Genomic DNA, 17,675 nt, shown 5'->3' on the forward strand with positions numbered 1-17,675 from the left:
TGTCTGTTATTTGCTTTCAACTCCTTTGGGCAAAAGCCAAAGAGTGCCGCTGCTAGATCATATGGTGAGGGTGTGTTTAGTTTTATAAGACACCACCAAACTGTCTTCCCAAGTAGCTGTACCAATTTGCATTCCCATCAGCAATGAATGAATTCCGACAGCAACGAGCGTGAGCGTTCTTGTTCCACATCCTTGCCAGCATGTGGTGTTGGCCGTCTTCCAGATTTCGGCCCTCCCAATATACGTGTGGTAGTATCTCGTTATTGCTTTAATTTGTCATCTGCTTGTCTTCTTTCGTGACTGTCTGTTAAGGTCTTTGGCCCATTTTTAATCAGACTGTTTTCTTATTGTTCAATTTGGAGAGTTTTTTTGTAAGTTTCGGAGAGCAGTCTTTTATAAGATACATCCTTTGCGACTATTGTCTCCCAGTCTGTGGCATGTCTTCTAATTCTTTTGATATCATTTTTCGTGGAGGGGTTTTTAACTTTAGTCTAGCGTATCAATTATTTGTCTCATGGATGATGTCCTTTGTATTGTATCTAACAAGGCATCGTGATACCCGAGCTCAGCGAGGCTTCCTCCTAGCTTATCTTCTAGGAGTCTTTTAGTTTTTCATTTTGCATTTATGTCTATGACCCATTTTGAGCTAATTTTTGTGAAGGGTATAAGGCCTGCGTCTGGATTCACTTTCCACATGTGGATGTCCATTTGCCGGGGAGACTACCTTTGCTCCGTTGTATCGCCTTTCCTCCTTTGTCCTCACTTGCATTTTAACGGATCACTCTGGCTGCCAGGAGTGGAAGGACAAGAGCCACTGAGGAGGACTGTACCTTGTCCAGTGACAAGTTCCTGACCCCGCGGGAGAAGTACTTTGGGGTTTCAGAAGGAGGGACGGTGTGCAGTGATTTGGCTCTTGGCCCCAGGTCTCCCAGGCTGAGTCAGCTGTGCCAAGTAGTTACTGCACGAACACTAAACTCCATCTAAGGAGGTGGTGGCAAAGTGGAAAGCATATGGGCTTAGAAGCTTGCAACGTCAGATGCGCCTCACTTTCGATCCGTGCAACTCAGCTGGGTGACTTGGGCAACGTTACTAAGCGTCTCCGAGTCTCTGTTTCCCTTCCTGGGAAAACTGCCTAATGGTAATACCTGCTGTGCATTCATTATGTGCCGGGCACCGTTCTCGGTAACAGGTAACTCACTCGGGCCTCCCCATAACCTACAAGAGGTGCAATTATCACTTCTATTTTATAGAGAAGGAAACTGAGGCACCAGGTAAGTGATTTTCTCAAAGTCTTGCCCTTGAGGGGCAGGAGCTGGCATCTGAAGCCAGGTACTTGGCACGACACTCCTCATTCTACCCTGCCTCCCGCTTTGCAGAATCACTGGGAGGTTTGGATAAGACAAGGCATCTAAGTTACCTGGCGCAATCGTCCACACGTTAAGACCAAAGACACTTGTCTGATGCTTCACAGAGTAAAACAGGCAGACGATAGTTGGAAGCTGCAGGATCAGAGCCCTTCAGAGGGGGGTGTGCCCACAAAGATGGTTGAAATAGGACATGTGTGACAGCAGAAACTGGAAACAACCGAACCGTCCATCCTTCAGGGAGCGGACTAATGCATTCTGGTTCATGTATCCAATGGTGTACAATACACAGTGAAAATGAATGAACTGGAACATAGATCTCAGAAACAAAGTTGGGTGGGGGAAGCACACGGGGTAGGGTGGGAGGGGAGAAGCCAAGTCATACACGAATAATTTTTTTTAATGTTTATTTTTGAAAGAGAGAGACAGAGAGACAGAGAGAGAAAGACAGAGCCTGAGAGGAGGAGGGACAGAGAGAGGAGACGGAATCCAAAGCAGGCTCCAGGTTCTGAGCTGTCAGCGCAGGGCTCGAGTTCACGGACCGCAAGATCATGACCTGAGCCAAAGTCGGATGCGTAACTGACTGAGCCACCCAGGCGCCCCAAGTTATACATGAATATAGACAGTATGATACTATTTATAAAAATGTTAAAACATAAAAAATGCCTATACTTTGTTTACGGATATATCTAATTTATACATATAAGAAGTACTACATGGGCAGGAAAGAGACACATCATGATTGGACAGCCTATAGATGGACAGAAGGGGATGAGGAGAGGAAATGGAAAAACTTCTACTTTAGTTGTAACATTTTATTTAATTAAAAAAAATATCTGAGGCAAGTATGGCAAATGTTAGCACCTGTTAACACTGAGTGAGGGCACAGGGTTTCTACTTTGTAATAACAGCTAATATTTGTTGGCCGCTTACTATGTGCCAGACCTGTTGTCAGAGCTTTCCCGGTGTTGACTCAGTCCTTGAAGACAATCCTGCGAGGTCGTTCCAATATAATCTATATTCCTACAGATAAGGGCATGGAAACACAGAAAGGTTAAATAACTTGCTCAAGATGATACTGTCACCGGGCGTTAGAGCTGGATGGGACGCACGGGCAGGTGACCCGAATACAAAATCCACACTATCGTGGCCGATACAGACCGTGAACGCTAACACAGAAGCCGACTGTGCCGGGCTCTGCTCCGGGACATTAGGAGTGCTAATGCATTTCGCCTTCACTGCTGCCTCACCAGGGGGTGTGACCGTCCCTGTGTCCCAGGAGGAAGCTGAGCTGCAGGGGGGGCAGCCTGCCGGACCTCACACAGACTGACCCCTTGGCCTCTCTCAACTGTCACTCAAAACCACCACTTGAACTTCTGTTCTATTATTCCTAGTATTTTGAAGCATGGGTGAAATACTTCATAATTTGAATGTTTTGGTTAGAATTAAAAATAAGGAGGGGCGCCTGGGTGGCGCAGTCGGTTAAGCGTCCGACTTCAGCCAGGTCACGATCTCGCGGTCCGTGAGTTCGAGCCCCGCGTCAGGCTCTGGGCTGATGGCTCAGAGCCTGGAGCCTGTTTCTGATTCTGTGTCTCCCTCTCTCTCTGCCCCTCCCCTGTTCATGCTCTGTCTCTCTCTGTCCCAAAAATAAATAAACGTTGAAAAAAAATTAGAATTAAAAATAAGGAGCATATAAAAGGGAGTTCATCACTAGTGTTGAATACTATGGAGAGAACGGAGACTTGGTGTGAACTTGGGGGCTCTTTCCATTTGCCATTGGAGGTCAGCTGCCCCTCATCCCTGCCGCCATCATTCCTGGGCCTGTCTCCCCACTGGGTTGTAATCCACTGTTTCTGTCTGCCTGTCCCCCGTCATAGACTGCACACAAATCTTTGAAGGTGAGTCGCTTTTGGATTCTCCTCTCTGCCCCCGAGAGCAATGCCTATTAAATAGCTGAGGTCAAATAATGACACTGGGTGAATAGTGAGACCCAAGAAAAAAGCCAATTGCTTTCTGCCACTGCCTGCCCTACCCCGACCCACACAGGAGCTGGCAGCTGGGAGTCCTCACTGAGGAGAGATGAGACACCACAGCTCCAGTCTGACTGTAGCATAGATGGAGTCAAGACCCAGGACCGTGGAGGAAGGGGACACAAACCAATAGGAGAAGGGTCCAGAGACGCAGGTGTTGGGGGGCCAGGTGCTGATCTGACAGGATCAGAGCTCCCAGGAGGGTGGATGTGAGGTACAGAGAGGTGGAACTTGCCTTACGAGGCAGTTGTCGTACTGAATGAGTTTCCTGACCCTGCACAGGACAGCAAGGACAGCACAGCATCGATTAAAGACCAAGACACGAAGCGTGTGGACTTGGCTTTACAGAGCCTCCAAGAGCGCGTTCCCCCATCAGAAATGGACATCTGCCTTCTTTTGCGTGGGCAGATTTTTAAAAAACACATAGATACGAAGTGTTTTCTTTCAGCTTCCCGACTCAAATCTTTCGGCGATAAATCAGCTCTCAAAAAGGTACACCCACTTGGTTTGTGGAAGCAACGTCCGATGCGAAAATAGTCACCAGAATGAGAAACTGATTCGATTTCTCAGGAATGCAGACTATTTGGCTCTTTGCGCCTGAAACTCTTCATTCACTAGCTTGTGTCTGCTCATGGTTGGTTCGACCATTGCCTTTAACTCGGATTTTGCTTTACTGTCAGAGTTTAACACTTCCCAACTACTTACATGTGTCCTGTGATACAAGGGGATTGAAGAGGCCTAGAGGGAAAGGCGAAGGAAGAGGAAGCCAGACAGACCAGAAGGGTCTGAAGGATCCCTATATAGAAAGGTCCATGAAAAGTTTTTGCATGGACCGGACTCTGAGAAGCGCGCTGAGTGTATATGGAGCCCGTCTTGTTATGGATGTATAGACAGCTTACTCACTGGTTCCCGAGATTCCCGAGATTCCTCAAGGTGTTGTCAAAGTTTGGATGAGTTTACAGGTTACAAAGCTATCTGACAAGTTAAAACAAAAAAGTCAGCCAGAGTCACACCCCAGGGCTTCAGGAACATGGCTCCTGGTGTTCTCAGCCATGAAAACTGCCAGCTGAGGCATGAATTCTGGACTTCCTGGGAGCAGAGGTAGAGGCCCATAATCCTAACCCTCCACCGTGGCATTCACCCCCAGAGAAACGCAGTATGCTACAGGCAGGCCTCTCGTAAAGGGATAGTCCTCAGAAAAGGGAGGTCTTTTTAGTTCACGGCAGAGCTTCACATTCACTGTATTAATTAAGAAAAAAAGGAGCGCCTGGGTGGCTCAGTCGGTTGGGCATCCGACTTCAGCTCAGGTCATGATCTCCTGGTTCATGGGTTCGAGTCCCGCGTCGGGCTCTGTGCTGACGGCTTGGAGCCTGGAGCCTGCTTTGGATTCTGTGTCTCCCTCTCTCTCTACCCCTCCCCCGCTCACTCTCTCTCTCTCTCTCTCTCTCTAAAATAAATAAAATTTTAAAAATGAAGAAAAAAAAAAGGTCAGAGTATCTTTAAAAAATTTTCTTCCCTTCAAGCTTCTAGACAAAAACAAAGCTCCAAGTTATCTTAGGTTCCTCTCTCTCCCTCACCTCCCACACCCAGTGGGCTGCCGGCCCTGTCTGCCCCGCCATCCAGCCCTTCCTCTCCTGCTGCTTTTCCTACTTAGCCTCTTCGCTGGCCTCCAGGCTTCCAGTCCGTCCCCTTCCATGGAGCAGCAGCGTTCCTGATACACTCATCTGTGTCCAGTGCCTGGGGCCCTGGCGTGGTTCAGTAAACGTTCAGCCTCCGAATCTCTGATTTGTCTGCCATTTGGTTCAGAATTATTATACAGGTGCCCCTGAATTCTACACTTGAAGTCTGGACTTTTTTTTTTTATTATTATTCCATTATTAGAATTTGAAAATAGTGGGCACACAATGTTACGCTAGTTTCGGGTCTACGACACAGTGATTCAGCTTCTCTGTTGAAGTCTGAACCCTGCTCCTCAGAGCTCTCAGGATTCTCACCCACCCAGCCTGCCTGTCGCTGCCAAAGCTCATGGAACTTCTTTCCGGGCCGTGCTTCTGGCGCTCTCCTGCTTCCTGTCCTTTGCTCATGCTTCGCTCTCTACTTGCAACGTCCTTTCCCCACAGTCTTATTCTGCAAGACTCATGCCCAGTGCCACCTCTGTCTTGAAGCCATGCCTGACCATGTGCAGAGGGACACCGCCCTCTCCTTCCTCTGCGCTCACCGGACTTCTGCTCTCTTGTGTGGAACTTACTGTCAGTTCTGCGTATATCGTCTTAGACTGTGCATAGCTGGGGGCAACATCAACGTCCTCAATGCAAAGTGCACGTCAGAATAACTGGCGCCTAGCAGCATTCAGTAAATGTTAGAGTCAGTCCCCCCTTCCCTGACAGCATTTTGTGAGGTGAACCGCTAAAATTCTCTATGCTACAGCTCCTTTTCTTGAGAAGCCCAAGGGACCCCACGGCGTCTTCTCTCTGCTTGAGGGGAGGCGGCATGAGGAAGCAGAACATGTCAGACCTGGGTCCGAGTCCGGGTTTACAGTACCGTATCACACCTTGGTGATTTTAGAAAATTCGCGTGGCTTTTTCATTTTTTTCATCACGAGCATAGATTTCTGCCCCACTCACTGCATTACAACTGTAGAAAATGAGTTTACGTAGCAGAGAGATGTCCAACTAGAAAGACTCAAATAAGTTAGAAGTTTCTTGTCCTTTCATGTAATGACCCATAGGTGGGCAGGTGGTTGAGGTAGAAGACTATTCTCTGAGGCTGGCCAGGGACTCAGTTTCCCTTGGTCTCATTGCTTGAACGTTGCCCAGATGAACTAATGCTTATGGGCCAGCCCCACAACCACGGCCATTTCCAGTTCCCAGGAAGGCAGAGCAGAGAGGAAACAGCTTGCCTAGGAAGGACTTGACCCCGAGGTTGCACGTAATACTTTCATTCAGATCCTGTCGACTAGCACAGAGTCTCATGGCCATGCCTAGCTGCAAGGGAAGCTGGGAAATGTCCACCCACTCCGAGCATCTGATCTTCCCATTGTCCTCTTCAGGGACAGCTGGGAAGTCATGTACCTTGCTGAAATTCCTGGTGGGGAAGATTCTGTTACTAAAAGAAGGCGGCAAGCAAGGGTGAGGGCGGACAAGTCCTCTTTGCCACACCTATCTCACACAGTTGTTGCAAAGATTATGCGCAAAGGTTGGGAAAACACTCAACATGATGTGCAGCAAAATCGACATCGGTCCCTTCCAGTGTATCTCAGCATTCTCACTTGGCCCATGGCCTTCCACACAGCAAGCTCTTGCTAGATTTTTGACCAGTGAATGCTTAAATGAAGGGGCTCCTTTCGAAGGCCCACCATTTCTTTAAAAAATTTTTTTATGTTTATTTTATTTTTGAGACAGAGAGAGAGAGAGAGAGAGAGAGCAAGTGGTGGAGGGGCAGAAGGAGAGGGAGACGCAGAATCCGAAGCAGGCTCCAGGCTCCGAGCTGTCAGCACGGAGCCTGACGTGGGGCTCGAACTCATGAACCATGAGATCATGACCTGAGCTGAAGTCGGACACTCAACTGACTGAGCCACCCAGGCGCCCCAGAAGGCACACCATTTCTAACTGGACAACCCCATTTGCAATTTGCTCATTAATCAATGTCGTATAGAAGCTGGCTGCTAAAATAGTTTACTGGGGATAAAAATGGATAAAGAGCTCTCTTTCTCCGTCATCAATCTGCCAAATAACGGAATTATGCTGAGTGCCCCTAAGCCTTGAAAGTTCCCAAATGAGGAGGACTAACGTTATGAAGGACCGCGGCTTAGTGTGTGATTGCTGGATACGCTTGATGTGGATCCCTGTGTGTCTCCAGAGAGCGGATAGCACAAGAGGTGATCCACACCAGCCCCTCACATTCTTTGGTTTGAACACTCATGCTTGGACTGTTTCCAGGGACATCAAGATGGAGAAGTGGATGGGCAGGAGAGTGGGGTCTGCTCTTCTGGGAGAAGCTGAACAGGACTGGGGAGTCCTGCTGGAGGTCACGGGAGCCTGTGCCTGGGAGAAAAGAACATGGAAAAAGGTCTGTTCCAGAGGGGGAGTGGGTGGCTCCCCCGTCAAGAAATCCTGGGATTCTCTCCCCCACACTAAACACAGAACAGCCTTGAAATCAGCTGCCGTGAGTTTGAGCTTGTCGCTAGAACTGTGTGCTGCAGCCTGTGGCCTTCTGTGCAGGAACGTTCTTAGGAAGTGACTCAGCAACACACTCAGATGTCCAGGAACAGTCATTTAAAGCAATCCCAGGACTCTGGGAAACTGAGCAAGTGGACCTAAATAGAATAGTTTTCGATGGCTAGAGGGGACTCACTACTGCCTCTCTAGGCACCTGGTCTAGAGGAAGCCCTGGAAAGGGCGCAAACCCGCCTTGGAAAAAACCCTAAGGCCCCAGGACTGCCTCCCCAGAGGGCAGAGGGCAGGGGCACCGGCTGCCTCCCCTGTGTCCCTTCCTCTGCTGTATCTTCTTGCTCCGCTCGGGACAACTTCCCGCTCCCTCCGCTTTGATTCCCGCAAAGTTGGTGTGCTAACCTCTTCTCTTGAAACCTCAGTTTTGTACACTAAGATATTTTCTGAAATTGGACTGTGTGAACCAAACCTTTCACGATCTTCTCTTTGCTAGCTTTTCCTCTTCCAGCCTAATATCAAGACTCCTGGCAAGAAAACGATTTATATTCATAATTGTGTGTGTGTGTGTGTGTGTGTGTGTGTGTGAAGTGTGTGTGTAATTGTGTCTATAGATGTGTGTGTGTGTGTGTGCCCACATATATGTGTTTAGGGATTTCCCCAATACTGTTTTGGGGGTGCCTACTCTGCCCAGTATTGTTTCAGGTACAGAGATATAGTAACGAATAAAACAGACATGTGCTATGGACATATGCACCAACACACCCGCTCACAGTGGCTGGCAAATGGTGATTACCCCCAAATGAGGTGCCCAGTAGAAATAAGGAGAACTAATATTTACTGAGGACCTATTATGTGCCAGGTGCCCTTCTAATTCCTAACAAGCCTGTAAGATATAAATGATTATTGCCTCCCGGTACAGAGAGACAACTGAGGCAGAGAAAGGACAGCCAGAAAGTAGTCGTTTGGCATGGAGACACCAGCCCCGAGCCTGAACTTCCTGACTCTTCCCCTTGAAAAGGAGCTCCCTTTGTGAGAATGCATGTATTATTCTAAGAAGATCAAGTTTCAAGGAAGAGTCTGGGGGAAAGAGAAACTTAGAGCTGGGTTAGCAACACAACCCCTGAGACTGTTTTGACGGCCTGCAACGTGATTTTCCTCTTCCAGTTTTGCTTTTATCTGACAGCAAGGAAGGGGCGAAAAAAGAAAGCCCTTTCCCGGATGCATGATAAACATATAGTTTTAAGTGTTCCTTGTTTCAAAAAAGAAAAGAAAAGAAAAGAAAAGAAAAGAAAAGCCAAGGCGAAGCGATCGCAACACATTTTTCCAGAGAGGCTCTGAGAGATGATATAATTCTGGTTGATTCTCCAAAAGGTGAAGGCAAGAGGTGAAGAGAGGGACCAGAAAGAATACCTCTCCAGGGAGATCTGATTACTGGGTCCCCCCACCTCAACCCTCTGAGACCAACCAGGATAAATACAAGTTTCCTGTAAGGGTTTTGAGAATCAAGATGTCAAAAAACTCCAAAGGGCCTTAGTTGGAAAGTTTGACCTAAAAGTGATTCAAGGTGAATGATTTTTATTTATTTATTTCAAAGTTTATTTATTTATTTTGAGGGAGAGAGGGTGTGAGCAGGGGAGGGACAGAGAGAGAGGAAGACAGAGAATCCCAAGCAGGCTTCACGCTGTCAGCGCAGAGCCCAACATGGAGCTTGATCCCAAAAACCATTTGATAGTGACCTGAGCCTATAACAAGAGTCAGACGCCCAACCGACTGAGCCATCCAGGTACCCCCAAGGTGAATGGTTTTTATAACCAGCATATTTTAGTTACCATTTATTGAGGACCTAGTATGCGTAAGACAGCTTGCTAGATTTCTTATAGACATTGTCTCGTGTAGACTTAGAAATATGTAATCTATTTGAGCTTGAGAAAAAATGAACAACCGATTAAGCATCGATTATAACTATTAGTGGTGAGTGAAAAATGAACTAAGCTCTACTTACCCAATGACTTAAATCCTGTTCTAAATGGAATATCAATTTTAGGGGCACCTGGGTTAAGCATCTAACTCTTGATTTCAGCTCAGGTCATGATCTCACAGTTCATGAGATTAGCCCCACGCCGGGCTCTGCAGTGACAGCGTGGAGCCTGCTTGGGATTCTGTCTCTCCCTCTCTCTCTGCCTCCCCTCCTGCTTGTACCTTCTCTTTCTCTCAAAATAAATAAACATTAAAAAAAACAAATGGAATATAAATTTTAGACATTGTCACTGCCATGCTATTAACTTAAGGTTTGTTTTTTTTTTTTTTTAAGCGTCGAAAGACACAAGTAGGCAGGAAAATTTCCTGTATTATTTCTCTCACTCATGCTCATGGCAATTGTCATCATGAAAATACAGTCATTGCGTATTTAGCGTGTGAAGGGGCAACAGGCCTGATACTACAGATGCAAAAACAAAAGGAAACACGCGTTCTGTCCTTGGAGATCTTTACGTACTGTTTGGGACATGGAGCTTCCTTGTGGAAATGTACAGGGCAAGGCAGAGTATCTGTGCTTGGAGTCAAATGAGCAATACAGGTGCTGGGAGCTCACATTCAGAGAAGGGAGGGCTCTTCGGAAGCTAAGGATGCTGGGAAAAACCTCAGAGTCACACAAAGTAATGCTTTTCTCCTGAATTCTCTTCTCTGGATTTTAGAATCATCTCCTTGTTTTCTTTTCTCTCTAACCCTATCACCACCAGCTTCCTATCCAGAAGTCCATTGGTCTTGAACCTCTTCTAGAGCCTCCTGTTTTTGGCCAATGACATCTTTTTATCAGTCGGTCAACATACTGTTGAATGGGCCCTAGGTGTACAGAGAGTGGGACCCGCGGTGGGGCAAGGGTTAATGAAGGAAGAGGATGATACACCCTCCTCCTCCCCTAAAACCGAAGCAGAGGCTGCCTATCTCGAAAGAACTGCCCTTTCTTTGGGTGCAGGCCCTGATAACAAGGCATATCACCCTGTCTCCACCCTCCACAGGCCTGGTCTGTACCACACAATTCTGCCCCTGATATAGTCAGACAACAGTTCTGAGCTCAGCCAATTTCAGATTCTCCCCGAGACACGCTGAACTTCTGTTTGCTAATGCACATTAGTAACAGGATTCTAGGGGCGCCTGGGTGGCTCAGTTGGTTAAGCGTCCAACCTCCGCTCAGGTCATGATCTCCCGGTTCATGGGTTCGAGCCCCATGTCGGGCTCTGTGCTGACAGCTCGGAGTCTGGAGCCTGCTTGAGGCTCTGTGTGTATATCTCTCTCTCTGCCCCTCCCTCACTCACGCTCTGTCTCTCACTCTCAAAAATAAACATAAAAAAAATAACAGGATACTCTAGAAGGGCTGCAAATGCCCGCCATTGAGGTCTTCAGTTTCTCCCCTTCCACAGGTGAGTTGTATATTCAACATTCACCATCTGGATGCCCCAGTGGTCTTCCAATAAATGTCTGCCTCTCTTTATTTTTGCTGAAATCATCTAGAGTCGGTATCTGAGGTTTTCAAATAATAAGATTAAATAATTCATAAATGGGTTCTAGAGAGTATGTTGCAAATTTCAGACCTGCGAGGAAAATGTAATAGGTCATTTTGTTGAGATGGGAGTGAAGACAATAATACTCTTTATTCAGAGATAGGAAATTAGCAAGCTTGGTGAAAAGTGACAGGCAGTGTGTTTCTTGTAGTCACCTGGGACTTCACCAGTGCTAGAGTGTGAGGGGACCCAATAGTTGCCACCATAAAGCAGTTGAAAAGAAATGAGACAGGCTGAGACCAGAGTCAGGTGGTTGCCTCTGAGTGCCTTGGGATAACCTGCGTAAGGGAACAGCAAATTCTGTCCCAGAAGTCTTCCTCATAGACATAAATTCAAAGTTAAGGTCTTAATATGATCCCACTAGCTACTAACTTGAGATCATTAAAAAAACAACTTCAGAAACTGATATTTCAGGCTATTGAACTACACCTGCACTTTCACTTACAAACTCACTAAGTTTCATATGTGTGTACAGCATGATCAGGAAAGAGTGACATCCTGGCCATGGAAATTAAGGAATGAGGGAGGAGCTGGAGGAAGCGGGGAATCAAAGCCTTCAAGCCCCTCCAAAACATTCCTCACTGCACCCCCAATCCCAGCAACCAGAGAAAACTAGCCATCCACCCTACTGGGTTCCACTGCTCAATAATGCCCACTCTCTGGCCAGCATTTGAACTCAGCACAACCTGGAGTGGGTTATGCAGGACCATCATAGAGAAGAAAGAAGTCATACACAAGGACTGGCTAAGGAATATCGTTAAGATGGGAGAAATTGTGTTAGCACAGACTTTGAGGATAGGGTGTGTTATTAGTGGTTTTGTTTGCTAAGTAATACATAGCCTGATGGATATCAGATGGGATCTCAATATGACAAGAAGAGTAATGGCGATCACTCGGCTATCTAGACTGAGAACAACGGCTCCATGATATCATCTTGGATGTGGTAGCTGATATGACTTGGAATTGGAGCCCATTGCATATGTGGTTGTATGTGGGCACATCAGTCGTGCTGGGCAGGAGCATCTTAGACCTACGGGATGAAGCGTATGGGCTGTGCGTGTGTGTGTGTTTTATGCTAAGCAACTGAGGAGACTAATAGACACCACGTGGAGTAGCTGCCTGAGCCACAGCAGTGCCCCCTTCTCTGAGTACAGCCCTTGAAATGCAGGGTGAGCCTTTGAAGTCTTTGTCTATTTTATTACGTGAACCTCTCTCCACCACCCCCACGACCACCCCCCCCCCCCAACCACCACAACTGAATGCACTAGGGTACCAACCGCGGGGCACGGGGAACAGTCTACCCTGGGTTCAGGCAATAAGGAAGTCTGCAGAGAATTTAAAAACAATAATAAAACCAAATAGAAATCAATCTGCTTTTTATTATCACCATGTGTCGGCAATTCTAAGCAATGTCAGTGATAAAGTACTCCTTCCTGAAAAAAATCTTTTGTTGGTCTGAGTCCTACACAATTGCTTATGGTTGCCTTCTAAGTCGTATGTATGTAAGCTTCAAATTAGCACATTTTCATTTCTTATCCTTTATAACTTGCATTCTACATGGGAGTTAACTTGGAGAACTCCCAGTTATGCGGCCAAGCCCGGGCACACGCAGACTCAGCCACACACATTCGTTCGGAGTAAATTCCTGACGATTTGGGTTCATTCAAACTCACTTCATGGGCCCAACCCCTGTTATCGTACATATTCCTGCATCCAAACAGTAGATTCAAAACAAGCCACAATGAGAGAGCGATTACAAAAATGGAGAACTAGAACTCAAATGACTCCCATTCTGTCATTCTGCGAACACCAGGAGAAATGACGGAAGATACTGGCTTGCACTGACTGGAGGAATCAAAAGGACAGCATGTAATAACCTTGATCATTGTCACCAAGAACTGGACACTTGATCTAAAGCAAATAGTGTCAATGTTTGCTATGGTTCAGACATTAACTCTGATTTTTATAGAACAAAAACTTTGGAAGTTTTAACAAAAAATAATTGAGTTGTATAATGGATTTTCTACTTTACTAGAATATTGTCAACCATGTCAGCATTCGAAAGCTACTAGAATCAATGAGTAAGACACAGAGACATGAATTGTATTACCATTCCTAGAATTTATTGTGAAATGGGATTTTAATAAATTCTGCCAAACATATCTTTATGTTTAAAATTTTTCCGGGGCGCCTGGGTGGCTCAGTCGGTTAAGCGGCCGACTTTGGCTCAGGTCATGATCTCGCGGTCCGTGAGTTTGAGCCCCGTGTCGGGCTCTGTGCTGACAGCTCAGAGCCTGGAGCCTGTTTCAGATTCTGTGTCTCCCTCTCTCTCTGCCCCTCCCCTGTTCATGCTCTGTCTCTCTCTGTCTCAAAAATAAATAAACGTTAAAAAAAATTAAAAAAATAAATAAATAAAATAAATAAATAAATAAAATTTTTCCTATTCATTAAAAGAATTTTTTTTTAATGTTTATTTATATTTTGAGAGAGAGAGAAAGACAGAATGCGAGTTAGGGGAGGGCAGAGAGACAGAGAGAGGGAGACACAGAATCCAAAGCAGGTTCCAGGCTCTGAGCTGTCAGCACAGAGCCCGACGTGGGGCTTGAACCCACGAGCTGAGAGATCATGACCTGAGCCGAAGTCAGATGCTCAACTGACTGAGCCACCCAGGCACCCCAAACTTTTCCTATTTATTTATATGTTACGTCACAGGAAGAAAATCCTATAAAATTGATAAAAAGTATTATTCAGTCAACCATGAGCAAAGACAGTTGGATAAATCTTATTAAATTGCCTATTGAATGTGAATATGCAAATATTAAGTTTGACCAAATAATTTGCAAAAAGTTACAACTTAAAAACAAAAACTGAAGTGATATTACTCATTACTGTGACAGACCAATATGCGAGTATAAACTTATTTTCCTTCTTTCCAAAAAATACATGAATGCAAAAAAGAGTTATTTCGTGACTTTTTCCCTTCATTATACTGCAATAGTTTTTATTTTGTATCTTACTTTTTAATTTACTTTTTACTGGGATGACTGTATATACAAAGTTTAATAGTGAAATTTTCACCGCACTTCTTTCCTGGTGTTGTTTGTATTATTATTATCTGTATTTCATGATTGCTACTGAAAATAACTTCATTGGGGGAGATGTTTAAAAATGGATGTCCCTGAGCCTGGGTGGCTCAGTCGGTTAAGCGTCCAACTTCGGCTCAGATCACGATCTCAGTTTGTGGGTTTGGGATCCGCCTCGGGCTCTGTGCTGACAGCTCGGAGCCTGGAGTCTCCTTCAAAAATAAATAAACGTTAAAAAAAATTTTTTTAACGTTTATTTATTTTTGAGACAGAGAGAGACAGAGCATGAACGGGGGAGGGGCAGACAGCGAGGGAGACACAGAATCAGACTCTAGGCTCTGAACCGTCAGCCCAGAGCCCGACGCGGGGCTCGAACCCACCGACTGCGAGATCGTGACCTGAGCTGAAGTCGGATGCTTAACCGACTGAGCCACCCAGGCGCCCCTAAAAACATTTTTTTAAATAAAAAATGAAAAAAAATGAATGTCCCTAATTGGTTGACCCAGGACACATAACTGACCCAAACTGGAGCCTCAGCTAGTCCTCCTGGCACGGAGACCCACAGGCCTGAGGGGCATGGATGTCTAGAGAGTCCTCATGGAGTTGGGTTAAGGGTGATACCATGGAGTCCAAGTGCATGAACTCCCGCCGTGAAGCCCTCCAGCTGCCCTGCTTCTGCCCTTCCCACCGCCCCCTTGGATCGTGAGAAACCCCAGAATCATTCCAGGAAACCTTCCCTGTGCCTACAGAGCCAGGACCAGTGTGTACCGCCAGGACAATCGTTCTTCCACAAGGGAGGGCCTAACGGTAGGGGAGGGAGGAAAGGAAAGACAGGAAAGACGCTGTCAGGCAAAATGTCTGAAAGGCGAGCACTCACCCTGCTCACTCTGCAAGAATAACCCTCAGAGACAGCTCTCATGACATCGTCGGGGGCGGGCGTGTGGGAGAGGGGCGAGGACAGGAATGGAGTTGACGTGGTGTCTGAGGAGGAGGCTGCCTGTTTCTGGGACAGCACCGCACCCCCCCTTCACCCTCAGGAAGCCCTCACCCCCACCCTTCCTCCAAATCATCCAAGTTATACCCTGCTGAAAGGTGACAGTGACCACCTAAACGTTTAAAGTCTCCAGGATTGCACCTGAGATAAGAGTCATGGACATTCTGCCCGGCATGCCCTCAGCGTCCCCAGGCAAGCCGAGAACGTCCGGATTCTTGCATGACCCCATCTCCCCGGCCACGACCTACTGACCCAGGGATGGGCCCTAGCTCCAGCCGAGCCAAAGAACTTCTTTCCTGGGAATTAAAAAAAAATTTTTTTTAATCACATTTATTTATTTTTGATAGCACAAGTGGGGGAGGGGTAGAGAGCGAGGGAGACACAGAATCCGAAGCAGGCTCCGGGCCCTGAGCTGTCAGCACAGAGCCCGACGCGGGACTTTAACCCATGAGCCAGGAGATCATGACCTGAGCCGAAGCCGAATGCTCAACCGACTGAGCCACCCAGGCACCCCTTTCCTGGGAATTTTTAGCTCCAAATCAAGAAAGTCGAGGTCTGACACCTGCCACAGCGGGAGGCTATTGCCGCTTTTGTTTCCAGAAAGCCAGACTGCAGCTGCAATGAGATGGGCAGAGATCAACAGGCAAAGGAATAGTAGAGAGTCAGGTGGCATCTGGGTCTCTTATTCTAGCCACATCCATGCCCCCCTCTGGTAGCTATGAATTCCCCTTTCTGCTGAGATGAGGTTCGGATAGTGACGATCAAAATTACACAGGATATGTGAATCTCATACGAACTGGATTCTTCTTCTTCTTCTTCTTCTTCTTTTTTTTTTTTTCAAACAAGAGCAAAATTGAGAGGTGGAAAAGCATGAGCAGGCCTCACACAAGTCCACCTGCCACGTGTGACTTGTGCTTCCCGTCCCTGGCTGTGCCTTGTGTCACTGCACGCCTGAACTCACGGGGCAGCCAGAGGTGAGCGGGAGCCCCATGAGGCCAGCTTGGGGGACAGCTGTGGCCAGCCGCAGCTCCCCGTACCAGGTGTCATCCTTGGACTGGGGTTCAAGTGACCGGCCCCTCATATCTGAGGATCCCATATGCCTGCTGTTGCTCCCTGCTGGATTGCTTCTTTTTATTCTCGTGCGTCCTGGGGCTTATATCTCCCACAGAGGAGACCGTCCTCTCTTGATCTAGCAAAGGAAGGAGATGGGTCTCCAGCCGAGAAGGAAGGGATGATGTGCAGGCACTTTTTCATAGGCCATCGCATGGAATCCCGACCTTCACCGCGTGAGTATGTGTGGTTATCTTCATTTTGCACGAGAGCCCAACCAGGGTGTTATTCCTCCCACCTGTCTTGCGTCTACAAATAGCACACACCTCGGCAGTCGCTGTCCTCTCCCTTTCCACCCCCTCCCCCTTTTTTGGCCTTGTTTCCTAGACAAGAAGCAGCACGGATAGAAAGCCAGCTACTGCTGGTTCCTGAATACAAGACGCCAGGGGAAGTCTCTATTTTCATACCAAACCTGGTTTCCTGGTGGGCACGCAAATTGTTGCCTGCTAAAATAGCAACCCTGGCAAAAATGTCTCCAATCTGCTTAGATGTGCATCAAATTAAGAGCCTGCCTTGCAGTTAAACCAACTGACCGTTTCTAATGAGCTGGAAACAAAACTCCCTTCAAAGCCACCAGCCGGTGGCCCAGAATCATCAGCACAACTAGAAACACGGGCCTCTAAGGCCGAGCCTCCTCCTATGTTTAGCTCGTTTCAGCCCTACCGTCTCCATCATTATTCCTTCCTCTCTCCCAGACCCTGCAGTCCAGGACCACTGCCTTTATGCACGCACACATGCATTCACTAACAGTGATAGACAGCAACCATTGGGCCTGGAGCCCGGGGACATGGTCCCTGCCCTCAGGGAGCCCCCCTCGAGCAAAGGAAGTGAACACAACTCTTGTTTCCTTTGCACTATCCGTGCTGTCCCTCCACCCACCCCTGTGCTCTTTCCCAGTCAAGACCAGAGTCATAGGACCAGTTTCCACGGCCGCTAGCAATGTCACAAATTCAAATGCCTCCAAGGACCAGGCAGATAATAATAAAAATATTTGACATTTTCTCAAACACGACAGGCTGCCTCTACACTTTCTGCTTTCTGTTCCATCAGCCTGCACACTTTTCCCTGCAGAGCTCCACATGGCTTACTATTTGCCTCCCTACAGTCTTTTCTGGAAGGTCATCTTCTCAGGGAGGCCTTCTTGGCTCTCCTTTTTAGATTGCACCCCAGGGTTCTCCACCCCCTCCCTGCTTCATCTTTCCCTATAACGTGTACCACTATATTTATTATATAATCTACTCTTGTGTTTATTATCTATGTCACGTACAGGGCAGAGATTAGTCTGGCTTGTTCCCTGATATATCCCCCGTCCCTAATACAGTCTGGCCCATGGTGGGTGCCCAGTAAATATCCATCGTATACCCA

The sequence above is a fragment of the Lynx rufus genome, unplaced genomic scaffold (assembly GCF_022079265.1).
Source record: "Lynx rufus isolate CCGP_SWC_20201006 ecotype Redwood Valley unplaced genomic scaffold, mLynRuf1.p SCAF_2, whole genome shotgun sequence".
In the NCBI taxonomy this organism is placed as follows: Eukaryota; Metazoa; Chordata; class Mammalia; order Carnivora; family Felidae; genus Lynx; species Lynx rufus.